Raw genomic sequence first — 16,396 nt, forward strand, 5'->3', positions numbered from 1 at the left:
AAAATATGTTAATTTGTAGATCTTATAATGTGAAATTAGCACCAGTTTGATGTAATGTTCAAAGGACAGGATTAAAAACTTGAGTTTTAGTTTTACCTTAGGCATGAAGCCAGCTAGGTGATTTTGGACCATTTATTCCATCTCAACACCTTGAGTGGCAATCATAAGCTACTTCTGAAAATATTTTTTTAAAAACTGTATTGAGTTTTCCATGCACTGTTCAGGAATCAAGACTGATGCAAAGAAACAAATAAATCAAATGCCATACAGTCACTTTTTTTTTCTTTTATGCTTTGTCATTTGAAGATTTGTCTGTTGATACAAGCATTTGTCTGTTGCTTTCATCCTTTTTATGTATGTAATATCTCAGCATATGTTTAAAAAAAGACCTATGATGTTGCAACACTGGATTCATCAACTTGCCCCCAACCTGCAAATACTCCTGTGTCTTAACATAAGAAAATGTCAACCCATCTCACCTGTGGGACCTTCAACTCTACATAATTATTTAATATTTGTTACTTGCAGCTCAAATAAACACCTTGTTTCTATCAACACAAATTATTTGGGGTATAAGAGCAACTTGGCTATTTTAACTTCCTCGATTCCTAACTATTCTGCTTTTCTGGTATCTTGCCTTGTATAAGATCAGCGAGTTGCATTTATCTATGTACAAATGCAACATGATAGTCAATTTGTTGGGCTCATTTCACACAGCTCAACTACTTGAATAGAAAATTTAGCAATTAGTGTGAGAAACTCTTCTTTTAGGCAAATCACTTGGTCACAATAGCAGTGCTACTTGAGAAAAGTATTACGGATAAGTAAGATATGGAGGGTGAGTCAAAAAGTAATGCCATTTTATTTAGGACAGGTATAATTACCAACACAGGAATATGTAGCATACATCAAAATGAAGCTTTCTCTCTCTTTTTTTAAAATACGTTTTTTAATTTTTTTCCTCCACATCATAAAAATCAGAGGCCGGGCGAAATAACGCCTGGCCGAAAATTGCCAATGGCGGGAACCAACTCGGCTCCCCCATCAGCTGGGGGGTGTTCCCCGCGATAGCGCGGGAATGCCCCAGAGCAATCAGTGGCCGCTCGGGCATTCTGGGAAAGCCAAGGGTGGGGCGTGTGCCCTTTATCAGGGCTTGCTTGCCCCCACGGCTTCTCTTGGCTCTGAGCTCGCCACAAAACGGACACCCACCCACCCTCCGCTCAATCCAGGATGTTTTTATAGGTCGCCTGGTTTGGGGGCCGAGTAGGAATTTTTGCAGTCTTATGGCATTTGCTACGGATTGTTTTTCGCCTACTCCATCCTGGATGAGGGTAAGGATTTGTGGTTACGGGGTGCATCTGTATGTAAATAGGTTCTGATTCAACAATTTGATATTTGTATTCTTGGTCACTATATGGCAGAAACGGGGCGGAAAGGGTATCAGTAGCAACTGTGTGTTCTCCTTTGGGCATCTTTTGTAAGATGATTGGCACCCCCATTGCACAACTCAAGCTTCCTCCACGGACAGAGAGGTGTGAAGGGGGTGCCCTTGGGGCTCACCTACGTCATTTCCGATTCCGGGTCATGCAAGGCGAGCCCTCCCACATGCTGGGCATGGCTTTCTGGTCGGGAGTAGGCGGGGCATGCCTCACCCTGACCAGGCATGGAGTAACGCCCATTTGAGTTGCCCAAGTATGTTGTGTTCAGGAAACTCCGCCCCATTTAGCGACCCCTGCAGGTCTTTCTGTTAATATTTAATAAAGTGACCCATTTTACCCAGCTTGGTGTCCGAGTGTTCATTTCCCGTCCAAGGCAATACAAAAAACAATATACCTTCTGTTTTGTTACAATAAAATAGTTTTGGATTAGTAAATCTTTTATAATCAAATTATACATTTCTCTCAATTGCAATGTTCCACCTTCGAATAATACTATGTAGCCTTGTAAAATTGTGTTGACTGTTCTTTGAGCCACTTCTTCACTGCAGTTTTCAGTTCCTTGTCATTGGAATAATGTTTGCCTGTCAAACCCTCTTTCATGGGACAACAGAGCCACCTGCATACATTGCTATAATCTAAAGTATTGTCCTCAAACACATTTTGTAATCATCTGTGAATTTCCACAGGTGTTTTTCCCTCAGGAACAAGGAATTCAATCACTGCTCTTTGTTTTTGATGCAACTCTAAGGGGGCAACCGTTTTTAATTTTCCTTGCAAGTCTACAAACCTGTAAAGTAAGAAAAGTAAGAAACAAAATATTCAGAATGTAAATGATATAATCATTTATAACTGGTATTTTTTATCAAAAACTTCACCTGTAATAAATAAAATGGCATTACTTTTTGACTCACCCTCAATGCCAAATTGGTATAATAGTGAAAGCCAACAGATAAAGAACCAGGAGACTATAAGTTGTAGTTCCTCTTTAGGCACAAAGCCTGTGGTTTTGGACCAGTCATTCTCTCAATTCTAGGATGAGGGCCATGGAAAATTACTTCTGAAAAATCTCACCACAGTTGCTAGAAGTGAAATACTGACTCAAAGGCACACAGAAACAAGGCAAAACAATTACAAAAAACAACATAACTAAATGTTCTTAGGGACTTTTAAGGTAGCAATGTGCATATCTTTACTACACAAATATCTTCTACCTTTACCCCTTTATCAGACTTTTTAAATCATTCATAAGAAGGGAAAATATGACAGGAATGTTACCAATCTTTTTTGTTTTGCACAGATGTGGTGAGTACTTTATGGAAAATCTTGCACTTCTAAATACATCTTCAACTGTGCACAGCCTCGTTCATAGAAAGTGCCACAGACCTTCCTGTTAGGAAATGACATGCAAACCCATGCATTGCCTAAACTGGTAAATTTTTGAAACTCTCCCTGTTCTCCTATTAGGGGCTGATGGTTGATTTAGCTTAATTTCAAATGTAATTATGTTTCCAGTTGCTTGTGTTCTAACTGCAAAAAGTACCATGAAATCCAGAATTTTATGTATATAAAACCATGAATGATCCACATTTCCTATTTTTTTTAAAAAAAAAATTCTCTCATTTTAGGAATGCCCCCCCCCCCATATAAATATTTTAGTAATAAAGTCTTTTCATTATTCAGCTCTGATTTTATTCAATTTTATCTTCAGCACAGAAGTAACAACAAAATATAAAAGACTGAAGAGGTATGACTGTGAAATTTGGTTAAGTAAGAGGGAAACTCTTCCCAATTTTGAATATGGTCAGAAGAAATGGATTTTGAATAAGTCCCAGTTCTATATACTTTAGAACAAAAAAAAGACTAATTTTTTGCTAGTGGTATGTTTAGTTATACAGTATTCTTCTTTAACCAAACTGTAAATTCTTCTGACTTATCAATACAAAAAAGCTGTGTGACCTCAGAAGGCGGGGCCAGGAGGCACTCTTGTTGAGGGCATTGGTAGTGGCTAAGTGCTAGGGCAGGATTTCCCTGAGACCCTCCCTCACACTAATAATCTGTCTCCTTCCTTCCTTCCTTCTTTCCTTCCTTCCTTTCTCCCTTCCTTCTTTCCTTTCAACCTTCCTTCCTTTTCTTCTTTTTCCTTCATTCTCCTTTCTTCATCCTTCCCCTCTTTCCTGATTTTTCTTTCCTTGATCTCTTCCCATCTTTCCTTCTTTTTCTTGCTCTTTCCTCTTTCCCTTTCTCCTTTCCTATTCCTTCTTGTATGCCCAAAGGAAACATTTCTCCTTTTGTTTTGTTTTTAGTTTGTTTTGATAGTCTTCTGCCAGTGCCCCACCCAAGGTTCATTTTCACTAGCAGAGGCACTGCAGATGACTCCTTTGCTGTTTCCAGGCTGGCCCCATGGGCAAGATCTAAGGATCCCACCGGCTGGATCCAGCCAGCAGACCTTGAGTTTGACACCCCTTCTTTATACCATTGTTTCCTCTGTGTAGTTGATCATGAAATATTTACTTTCAAAATCAAAGGAGCATTTAAACCATGTAGATTTTTTCCTTAAATTATGAATGTGATATATACAGTATATCACATTCATGACTCGACAAAAAAAATCACACATAACTGTTCTGCCGGCGTGTCTCAACCACCCGTAATTACAGGGTAATTAGTCCAGGAAGACACATGCCACTCAATAAAAGGAAAACCCAAAAGTTTGTATAAACAGAAAAACAGAAACAGCTCCCTTTTTAAATGTCAAAGGGATTTTCTGGTACACACAAGGCACAGATTAAATGCAGTCCAATTGCTCATCCAATAACTGAGAAATTGAGTCCAATTCTAAAGTCCAGAGGGTCCACACACACAATCCTGAAGAGCAAAAACCACGATCTTGACGAAACAATGAATCAGATAAACTGCCATGAGGCTAACACACCAGGCTGCACTTTTATCTGTAGCACTAATTACAGCAGCCCCACCCAACCACAGGTGGCCTCATTTTCTCTTGTAATAATCCTTCAGTTGTTGTCTTCTATGCATCACTCTACGCATGCGTGGATGTGTCATTAATTCTTGTTCAGAATCCAGGGATGATACAAATGATTGATCTCCTACTGGGCTGTCTGCCAAACTCCTCTCTTCCCTGTCACTCACGCTTTCTTGGTCAGAGGAGACAGATTCTACTGGAAGCAAAACAGGCCTGCGGCCTGTGGATGTCTCCCCCACATCCACCTCCACATTGCTTGGGGCAGGAGCTAGGCCGGAGCTAACCACAACAATAACCCTTCCCTGATACAAGCTGATACAGGAGAGGAGCCTGTAGCCTAGAGCAGCGTTTCCCAACCGGTGTGCCGCGGCACACTGGTGTGCCGCGAGACATGGCCAGGTGTGCCGCCAAGCTTCAGCTGGGCGGGGCGCTGCCGGTACTTCCGTCCTGGGGCTCCCGCTCGCAGCTGTCTCCTGCTCGATGCCGCGGTTTTCGGCGCTCTCCTGCTGGGCCCCAAAGAAGGAAGGCAGGAAGAAGGAGAGCTCCGTTCTTCGCACCTTTTTCCCGCCTTCTTTCTTTGGGGCCCAGCAGGAGAGCGCCAAAAACCGCGGCATCGAGCAGGAGGCGGGGGACAGCTGCAAGCGGGAGCCCCAGGAAGGAAGTACCGGCAGCGCCCCGCCCAGCTGAAGCTCCTCTTTCGTCGACGGCAAGTGTCCGATGGGAGCGGGGGGGGTGGCCGCAGCGGCCGCAGGCAGTCGGGGGAGATGGCGGCGGCGAGAGGGATCGCTTGCTCTCTCTCTCTCAGCTGACTGCAAGTGGGAGCCCTGACAGTGGCGGTTGGACGTTCTGCTGGACGTCGTACATGCTGGCGCTGCGTGCCTGGCATATACGGTGTCCAGCACCACGTCCAGCTGCCGCCGTCAGGGCTCCCGCTTGCAGTCAGCTGAGAGAGAGAGAGAAAGAGAGACATATAAGAGGCAGAGAGAGAGAGAAAGAGAGGCAGAGAAAGAGAGGCAGAGAAAGAGAGACAGAGCAGGAAAGAGAGACAGCAAGAGAGGCAGAGAAAGAGAGATAGAGAAAGAGAGAGAGAAAGAGAGACATAGCAAGAGAGGCAGAGAGAGAGAAAAATAAAGAGAGACATAGCAAGAGAAAAAGAGAGACTTAGCAAGAGAGGCACAGAGAGAGAGAGAAAGAGAAAGAAAGAGAGACATAGCAAGAGAGACAGAGAGAGAAAGAGAGATAGCAAGAGAGGCAAAGAGAAAGAAAGAGACATATAGCAAGACAGTGAAAGAGAGAGAGAGCAAGAGAGAGAGAAAAAAGCAAGAAAGAGATAGCAAGAGAGACAGAGAGAGAGAGAGCAAGGGAGAGAGAAAAACATAGAGGAAGGGAAGGAGGGAGAGAGAAAGAGAGCAAAAAAGAGAGGAAGAAAGAAAGAAAGAGGGATGGAGAGAGAGAATGAAGGGAAGGAAGGAAAAGAGAGAAAGAGGGAGAAATAGAGCGAAAGGGAGGAAGAGAGAGGGTTTTTTTGTCCAAACTTTTCTTTAGCCCGCCCCCCCCCCCCTCTTTCAGTGTTCCCCAGGATTTTGAAAATACGAATAATGTGCCGCGGCTCAAAAAAGGTTGGGAAACACTGGCCTAGAGGCTAAGGCCACTGCCTTACAAGGCAGAGCCCCAGGTTCAAATCCCAGTAAGGATGTGGCTACCTGATGAAGGCAAATAAGCCCAAAATAGGTCTATAGTAGTCTCCCTTCCTTTTCATTATCAGCAAAAAATATGTCACACACACAAACGCACACACACACACAAATTGATTTATTTAGCATATGGCAGACAAATAGAAATGACAATTCTAAGTATTTAGAATAGTAAATGATAAAATTCACAGGATGCAATTCTTAAGTTTTTTAAGTGTGCCTTCTCAGTGAACATAAAAGCTTCAATTTCAGCCTTCATTAATAAGTGTAAACAACCAACAGGGATATAATGGAGTTAGCTCTGAAGAAAAACTAGATAGGATAATAAATTCTTCCAATAAAAAGAGCCTTAATTGTTGACATTCTAGGTGTCATACATATGTTTTTTTTCATGTGTGTATTGTTCAAAATCCTTTTTTTTTTCCTTTCACAAGAATAAAGGCAAACATGTTTCCACTGAAAAAAGAATCCAGGAAAAAAGGAAGAAAAAAAGAAAGAAAAAGAAATAACAGCATGCAACATACAGTATGAAGTTCTGCATCATCACTTACAACATTGTGACATTTTCTCCTCAGTTAATATTGCATCCTTATGACTTCCTGTCAAGTTACCCAAGTTGCTTAATTTTATTGAAAACTTGCTCTACAGTTGCCTGACCTCTAGTCTGCACATATTGTGAAAACAAGCCAAAGACGCAATATAGAACACTTTTATATATTTCTCGTTAATCTATACTGAGGTTTTTGTTGTTGTTGTTAGTCACAAAGTTGTGTCTGACTAAAGTGACCAGATTTTAAGATTGGGAAAGAGGGATAACATTGAGCAGGGGGGGGTCTAAAAAAGTTTAGCCAATTTTTTTTTAGCAAAATGAATTTTCTTTCTCTCTCTCTCTTTCTTCCTTCCTCTCATTTTTTCTCTCTCTCTTCCTTCCTCCCTTTCTCTTTCTTTCTCTCACCCTCTCTCTCTCTCTCTTGCTTTCTTTCTCTCTCTCTCTCTCTCTCTCTTGCTCTCTTTCTCTCTCTCACTTTTTCTCACTCTTTCTCCCCCCCCTCTCTCTGTCTCATTCTCTCAGTCTCTTGCTCTCTTTCTCTATCTTCCTTTCTTCTCACTCTCTATCTCTCTCTCCATCAGTGATGGGCACCTGCGCTGTCTCACCTGCTTCTGAGGCGATGCCAGCCCAGAGGCATAGGCAGAGCGCTCTCAGTCACTCCATTGGCGGTGGTGGGGCAAATGCCGGGCAGGGCAGAGCCATCTCTCTTCACCTGGCCAGCTGCTTCTCGAAATGAGCAGATAGGTTTTTCCACCAGTCGCAAAAGCTGCTCTGCCCACCTGCCTCCAAGCACAGTGGACGGGCTGTCAGAGGAGGAAGGGGGCGAACGCCTCAGCCGTGCTTCCTTCCAGCAAGCCCTCCTATCTGGGTGGCTCAGCCCCATGGTGGTGGCCACAGGAAGGTGTCGGGCCAGGGGTGAGAAGCAAGCAAGAGTAGAAGAGAAAGAGGGGAGAAGTGAGCAAATAAAAAAGAAAGAAAAATAAAAGGGGAGAAGGGGCGGCGGATGTGTTAATCAACGGCTGCAGGAGGCTGAGAGGGCAAAGAGCAAAAACTTGTGAGACCGGATGCTGAGCTTCCTTCTTCGCAGCTTCCAAGTTTTTTTCCAGGCAACGGCAATAGAATCTGCCAGGAAAAAACTTAGAAGCCATGAAGAAAGAAGCTCAGCTTCCACGCTGCCCTGCATCGGCTGATGTGGAGGTCCAGCAATCTCCAGCTGGTGGCTTGTTTCAAAAAATTGGGACTTTTTAAAAATGCCCAGGGACGTGGGACAAATTGCTAAAAAGCATGTCTGTCCCACGGAAAGTGGGACATCTGGTCACAGTACGTCTGACCCATCATGACCCATGGACAATGTACCTCCAGGCCTTCCTGTCCTCTACCATCCCCCAAGTCCATTTAAGTTCACACTGACTGCTTCAGTGACTCCATCCAGCCACCTCAATCTCTGTTGTCCTCTTCTTCTTTTGCCCAGCATTACGCTCTTCTACATTAGGTCTTTCCTTCTCATTAGGTGGTCAAAGTATTTGAGTTTCATCTTCAGGATCTGGCCTTCTAAAAAGCAGCCAGGCCTTCTAAATTGTTTATATTGTTTATATATGTTTTAATACTTTGGGTAGAAGAATGGCTCTATGTACTGCTTCCACTTAATCTATAACTCAATAATTTGTATTATCGTAAAAAAATTAATTCACAAATAAATGTCACCAAATGCAAATGAATACATGTTTATAGAATTAGGATTTTTGCTGCTTGGGAGTAGGCTAAAATTATTTTAATTGAGAATGAAATAGGAGAGAACATTTGGTTTGCTATTCACATGGTTTTAGGAGTGATGTCAAATGAATTTGTATGAGATAAATAAGAAGGCTGTTTACCCTATATATTCTATCTGTGTTTTAACAGACATTATGGATAGCAGGATCGTTAATGCTTTCTGAGCTTGGTGGTTGTTTCCAAGTTTGAAGATATTTCGTCTCAACTTGAAGATGTTTCATTACCAAACTAAGTAATGAAACATCAGTGTTGATGATGTTACCCAGTTTGCTAATGAAACATTTACAAGAAAATCACCCGGTTCGGAAACAATAAGGATCCCACAGTTCAGTCCTACAAATATTCTTTTCTATTTACATCATCTGGGCTTCAGGGAGCATAATTGTTTTCTAGGGGCAGTGTTTTAATTGAGTTTTATTATTTTCAAAGCATGAAGAAATGCATCCATCCATATGGACGGATTCTTTTTCATCTTTTTCATCTTTCTTTCAACTTCTTTGCACATCTTCAGTTGGATTAAAAGAATTTGGGGGATATGAAAGAGCTGCAGGAGGAAATAATTACTTTTTAATCATTTTAATGCTAAGATTTTACCATTTTATTTATCTATTAAATTTATATGAAGTTCGTTCCATTATCAAGTGACTCTGGGAAACTCATAACATGATAAAAACATGAATATAAAAACAGTAAAAATTCCACACTGTTAGAAATCTAACCTAACCTATGTTAGGTTCTCTTAATATTCAAAACAAATATAAATGGCAGCATATTGTGGGAATCCAGCCATTTTTGTTGTCTAAAGTAAGACTACACATTAATCTGTAATATGTTTATTTGGGCACTGCATGCTATATAAATATAGTAGTTATCTTTTGTGAAGGTGAGTTTCAAGGTATCATGTTGTTTGAACCAACCAAATATCTATAAAGCTATAGCTGGAACCGACCCAAATTAATAAGTAACATTATTATCTTATGTTTACTTTTGTCTTTGTAAATTATTCTTTATAACTTAATCTACCTTATGTAATTGTCCTTTGATCTCAGATAAATATATTCTGCTAACAGAATACATATTTCAAGAGAAAAAGATGAAGCTATATTAAAAATAGAACTTTTGCATTAAATTATCATTTCTGAATGGTGTTTTACAATTTATTATGCATCTTCAATGTCATTATAATGTATGCTTCTTATTAGTTGTTTTTTTAGGTTTCCATTTTATTATTCAGTAATGCCAGCAATGTGAACCGGAGATGAGAAAGTACACGGTCCAAAACGAGATGTATTAAACATTGCAAAGAAACAACTCCATATGTGAGCTTATCCTCCCTCAGAACCTTGATTTCATGTTACATTATAGCATGATTTTTATGTGGCAATCAAACTGTTATACCACAATTTCCTACTTTCTTGGGTTTTTGCATGGGTGGCCAACTCAGTTAGCAACCCCCTAATAAGCAAAAGTTTTATACATTGAGATAAGATCAGCTTTGTTAGTTTCCTACTATTATTTTATTATTTTGTGGCCTCTCTGTGGAAATACAGAACATATTTATGTTGCTAAAGGGGAAAATGGCTCCTATCCAGTCACCACATTCAACTGCTTTTCAGCCAATGCAAATATTATTATTCACAGGATTCACTTCTTGAGTATGCTGGCAAATATTTTCTTTGCCGTGCTGAGTTTTGTTTCCATACATCTAATCACTACACAATGTAAAATGTACAAAATATAGCTACATGCTGATAGTCACATGAGCAGTTATTGAATTCATACAGCTTGGAATTAAGGTATGGAGGGGCTTGAATTGATCATCTGCCTAGTTTATTAGGCAAGACTGCACCAATTAAAATTATTATAACGATTCACAGACGTAAAATCTACCTAATTAAGATGCATAGTAATAAAATAACCGAAGATTGCAAAGTATTATTTCCTGATACCAATGGGAAGTAAAAACTATTACTTTTAATGAGTTATCATTGCTTCATAAAAAAATAATTTCTAACAATATGTTAAATTGGCAGTATAAATTTACTGAATAGGAACCAACTATCCACTTCTTTATTGTTCAGGACAAAATGAGTCAGATAATTTCATTACTTCCTTTTTTTTTGTTATCATATGGCATTTTATTTCCATCGTTTTTTTTTTACTGAACTATTAGCTATCTTATGCCATGTCTTCAAATCTGGCTGTAATTTAAATTCTCTTATGTACCACTTGTAAGCTTTTAACATTTTAATATAATACAATGAAAATCTAACAATCACTTCAAAGATTTTAGAGTTTAGATTTGGTTTCATCCAAATTTGAAGATGTTTATTTAAAACTTTTCCAGATTTTCCAAACTTTTCAAGCCTGCTAAATTGGGCTGCAAACAGAGAACTGAGAAAACTTTTCCTCATGAAGTTTCCAGCTAATATACCCCTGATGGAAATAGCTTGAGGTTAGCCTTCCTTGCATATTTCTAAACTTCCACATCTGTTCAGAAAATGGAAAATATAAAAGTCAATACAAAAAAACTGGACTCTATTAACCTTTGTCTATACATTCAATTGTGTGATCATTTTTAATCAACTTTAATTTAAAAAAGTTAAAGTAACTTTTCAATAGGGTTGATTACCTGATTTGTTTTGATAAATTACAAGAAAAAGAGTAGAAAACATATTGTTCCTTGTAAAATATACAGTGAGCACTAACATAGAAAACAAGTTTAAAAGAGTCATTTGAACTGATGAATCATATTGTACATTAAGCTTATGCTGTGCAAGTCCTTTGTATGAGGAAGGAGCTGGAAGATTTCTGTAGTTTCAATTTTACAGAATTGCCACAACACGACATATGCCCTTTGTTAAACCTATTTTAGCCAAACAAATAAAAGTTTAAAAAAATTCAGCAATTTTCTCACACTCCTAAAATGCAAATGCTGCACTATAATTTTTGCCCCATACAAAGATACTGAGTATTCTTAGTCTCAATGTCTTAACACCAGGTTTTCAAACTACCTTTGTTTGATGAATGTTTAAATTATAGTTTGAAAACTATTTCTGAGATGTTACTTAAGAAGATCTAGTTCAGTGTTTCTCAATCAATCAATCAATCAATCAATCAATCAATCAATCATGTTTCTCAGCCATAGCAACTTTTAAAATGTGTGGACTTTAACTCCCAAAATTCCACAGAAAGCCATACATCTTAAAATTGCTAAGGCTCACAGACATTGATTTACAGAAAATAGGACATAATCAGTATCCGGTTGCTACCGGTACAGATAAAAATAACACACGGGTAGCAAAAATTGAGCTGTGTGCACAACTTCGCTTCCACTGAGGGTGCATGCATGCATTCCAATGAGATTTTGCTTCTGCGCATGGCCAGAAAGCAAAATCTTGCAAGGGAACAAGCATGCAAGATTTTTGTGATTTTTTTGCTTCTGCACATGCGCGGAAGCAAAAAAAACCCACTGAAATCTCATGCACAGGTGCGTACCCTCATTAGATTTTGCTTCCTGCGCATGCAGCAGTAGTAAAGCTGCACACGCAGTGCACCAGTAGCAGCAGAATTGGGAATCCACCCCTGGACATAATCATACACAGACATAATCATAAAGAATAGATTCATGCATGTAGAACTGGAGAGGGGTGATTATGCAGTACTGTACTGGAAGACCAAATGTTAAGAAAAACATTTTAATGAAATGTTGGTTGCAACTCTTTTTCCCCTTCTACTGGCATTCATGATTGGTAGAGGATGAAATATCCTCTAGCTGAAGCTATTCTGGAAAAATCAGAAGATATAATCTTAATCATCAATAAAATTAGAATAGTAATACAGTAGTCTGGTAGTAATAATAATAATAATAATAATAATAACAACAACAACAATAATAACTTATTATTATTATTATTATTATTATTATTATTATTATTATTATTATTATTATTATTCAGTCTGCCCAAGTGTTTGTTTTTTGTTTTTTTGTTTTTTGTTTTTTTGGGGGGGGGGTTGTTTTTTGTTTTTTGTTTGTTTGACTTCTATGCCGCCCAATCCCAAAGGACTCATGGCGACTTACAACAACAATAAAAAATACAGTATAAATAGATACGACGCAATAAAAAAGAAGTCGAACATTATCTCAAACTAAAACATTATCTAAAACTAAAACCCCATTAAAAAGTTATTTAAAAAGTCAGTAACAATCACCATTGTATGAATGCACACCATTCGTAGAGTTGGCCATCAAGAGTTGGAAGTAAATTTATTTTATTCCCCTTCTGCTGGAGAGACGTTCCCTGAAGATGGGCTCCAACATGAGTCCAAAAGCTCAGAAGACTAAACCTCTGGGTCCCAGTGATTGACCCAGATTGGATCCAGTATATATATATTTTCTTATCTCAATTCTATTTTTGTTATTTCTAAATGCAATGACTTATTTTAGAGGCAAATAGTTTTAATCAATTTTTTTTCTTGGCTTTTTTTGGAATTCAGTATCAGAATACATGCAGTGCACACTTATACATATAATTGTGTAACTATAAATATGGAACTGAATAATCAGATTCATTCTCATTGTTTGATAACTCCCTCTAAAATTCTCCCATTGAAGATTCTTTATGTGTAAAGCATTGTGTCAAAAATGATATGAAAACTCATCACATTTGATATATCACACATTGACAGGCTGAGTCATCATGTAATGTAGCCATTCTACAGTTATGCCTGCAAATATTTTAATTAACTATTATAAGAATTAAACAAATGTACAGGTGAAACTCGAAAAATTAGAATATCATGCAAACGTTCATTTATTTCAGTAATGAAACTTTAAAAGGTGAAACTTAATATATGAGAGATACTCATAATATGTAAGGCAAGATAGTTCAAGTAGTGATTTGTCATAATTGTGATGATTGTCATGAAAACCCCTAATCCACCATCTCAGAAAATTAGAACATTACATGCGATCAAAAAAACAAGGGTTGTACATAGAACAATATCGGGCCTCTGAAAAGTATAAGCATGCATATGTACTCAGTACTTTATCTGGGCCTTTTTTCCAGCAATTACTACCTCAATATGGTATAATATGGATGCTATCAGCCTGTGTCACTGCTGAAGTGTTATGGCAGACCAGGATGCTTTAATAGCAGCCTTCAGCTCTTCTGCATTATTCAGTCTCATGTCTCTCATTTACAATGGACTTCAAACATCTTGCAGTGTGTGCCTCTCCATTCTTCTTCCATATTCTGGGTCCTTGGTTTCCAAATGAGATGCAAACGTTTCTACAGTCTATGTTGATTTGGGAGCCATGTCATCTGCTGGGTGTTGGTCCACTGTGCTTCATTAAGTCCAGGATCAACGCATTCATCTACCAGGAGATTTTGGAGTACTCTATGCTTCCAGCTGCATACAAGCTTTATGGAGATAGTGATTGTTTAAATCAGAGGCTGGAGGCCAATGAAGAGGGTAACAGCTCTTTTATTTAATAATCAGGAACATTTAAAGTGACCAGCTCGCAGGCAGGTAGTGACTTAAAACAAGTGGCCAAAACCGCACCTTATATACTTTATTACCAGCGCTGGGATTGGTGACAATGTTTCAAGACTTCGCGCCGGGGCTTCCTATTGGTTGCGCCCGGAAATTCCTTATTGGTTGTGCCTTGGCTTCCCATTGGTTGCGCTAGCGGGCTTCTCATTGGTCGCGCCTGCTCCAATCAGCGATCACCTTTATTCTAACAACTTGCAAACATAACAGTGATTTCAATTTTCCAGCAGGACTTGGCACCTGCCCATACTGCCAAAAGCACCAAAACATGGTTCAATGACCATGAGATTACTGTGCTTGATTAGCCCAGCAAACTCGCCTGACTTAAAACCCAAAGAATCTATGGGGCATTGCCAAAAGAAAGATGAGAGACATGGGGTTTTCATGAGCTGTATCCCATAATCATCACAATTATGACAAATCATAGCTTGAACTATCTCGCTTTGCATGTTATATGTATCTCTCACATATTAAGTTTCACCTTTTAACTTTCATTACTGAAATAAAAGAACGTTTGCACGATATTCTATTTTTTTTTTAGTTTCACCTGTACATGCTTGCCATGCATGAATGGAATTGCCATCATTTGTTTTTGTAACATAAATCCTGCCTTTTCTATAAAACATAATGAGGCAGCAGGAGGAAAGACAACTGTTGCCAGCAACAAATTCAGAACATCCTCTTCTGACCAGGTTGCCAGTAAGGAAAAGATCATAACCACGCCAAGAGTCCCAGTGGTAAAAAATCATGGTGTTAAGATTTTATCATGTCACTATAGTCATGTGAATGTTTTGCCTTTTTCAGCATATTTGAGTATATTTGTTCATCTCAACAATATTGATAAAAGGATGTAGTATAAGAATTATTATGCATCATTTACACTTTTTAGTACATTGTGTGATTTAAATAAACATAAATGGAAGTTTTAAATGTACAATAAAGCAATACTACCTAAAATACCTAAACTTAAAATCAGATACAGTAGACTAGGTGCAAATGATTAGAATATTGTTAGATAAAGTCTAGAAGATGCCTGTCTTATATAAATCTCAGATGTTGAGATAAAATTTGCTCTTTGTTGTTACATGTGCAGAATACCATGCTAGATGGGGGGGGGGGGGGCGAATCTGAGGCTCTCAGAAATTAGGATATACAGTACAGTAGATGCCAATCATACTGGGAAGTGATTTTTTTTAAAAAATTACCAATCATTGAACATCAATCATTTCACTGAAATAACCTAGAAGATCATCTACAAGTGGAGAAGATTTCAAACTACTGCTAACTTGTCCAGGTTAAGGACAATGGGCTCAGCTCAATATGGAGAAAAAAGTCTCTAAGAACCCCAGAAAAGTTTTACCCAACCTACACATAGCTTATACCACTACTGATATCAAAGTACACAAGTCTACTATTAGAAAGAAGCCACTTAATTAGATCGCCATGTGCCAGTAGGAAACCTTTGTGATAGAGAAAGGATATCAGGGCAAGAATAAAATTTGCTCGTGACCACCTAGGCGAAGACTAAGACTTCTGGATAGGTAAAGCAAAAACTGGGTTACTTGGCTAGTGTATACCAGGAATTATGTTTGGCAAAAACCAAAAAGAACATTTTACCAAAAGAGCCTGATGCCAACTGTGGCGGAAATGTTATGGTTTGGGAAAGAATCCACTATGAATTTTTTCATAGTACCAAAGGGTGCTTGAGGATAAAGTAAGACCATCTGTCAGAAGATTGAAGTTCAACCAAAAGTGGACCTTGCAACATGACAATGACCCTAAACATTCCAGCGAATCCACCAAGTAATGGCTGGAAAAAGAAGAAAGAGGGGTTCCGGACTGGCCAAGTCAAAGCCTAAAACTAAATCCCATCAAGATGTTGTGGGTTAATTTGAAACAGGCTGTGCATGCAAGAAGCCTCTCAAACACTGCCTAGTTTTTAAAAAATCCTTCCAGTTAATGTCACAGACTGGTTTACAGTTAATAAGAAACGCCCCCCAAAGGGGACCAAAAATCAGATAATCAAGGTTGTTCTTACTTTTTCCATAGAATAAAATGGCACATATGTTATTTTTTTTGTTGAATAAATGATTGCAGAGTCAATTTCCATTGGTTATTTTGGGGTTCAGTTATTTTATATTTTATAAAATATATTTATTATACTTTATATTTATTATATTTTACACTTATTGTACTGTTTGAATGAAGATAAAATATTTGTATGTCCACAAGTTAAAAAAAGAAAAAAACTTTTAGATGGGGGTGTGCTTTACCTTTCCACATATCTGGATAGTATGATATCACAGACCAACAGGTTTGCCTCATTTTCATATCAAATGAGGCAAATCTGTTGTTCTGTAACATTCAGTGGATATCAGTGGTTTCCTAGGGGTCAAAAAAGTCA

This window comes from Erythrolamprus reginae, chromosome 1 (genome assembly GCF_031021105.1).
Source record: "Erythrolamprus reginae isolate rEryReg1 chromosome 1, rEryReg1.hap1, whole genome shotgun sequence".
Classification (NCBI taxonomy): domain Eukaryota; kingdom Metazoa; phylum Chordata; class Lepidosauria; order Squamata; family Dipsadidae; genus Erythrolamprus; species Erythrolamprus reginae.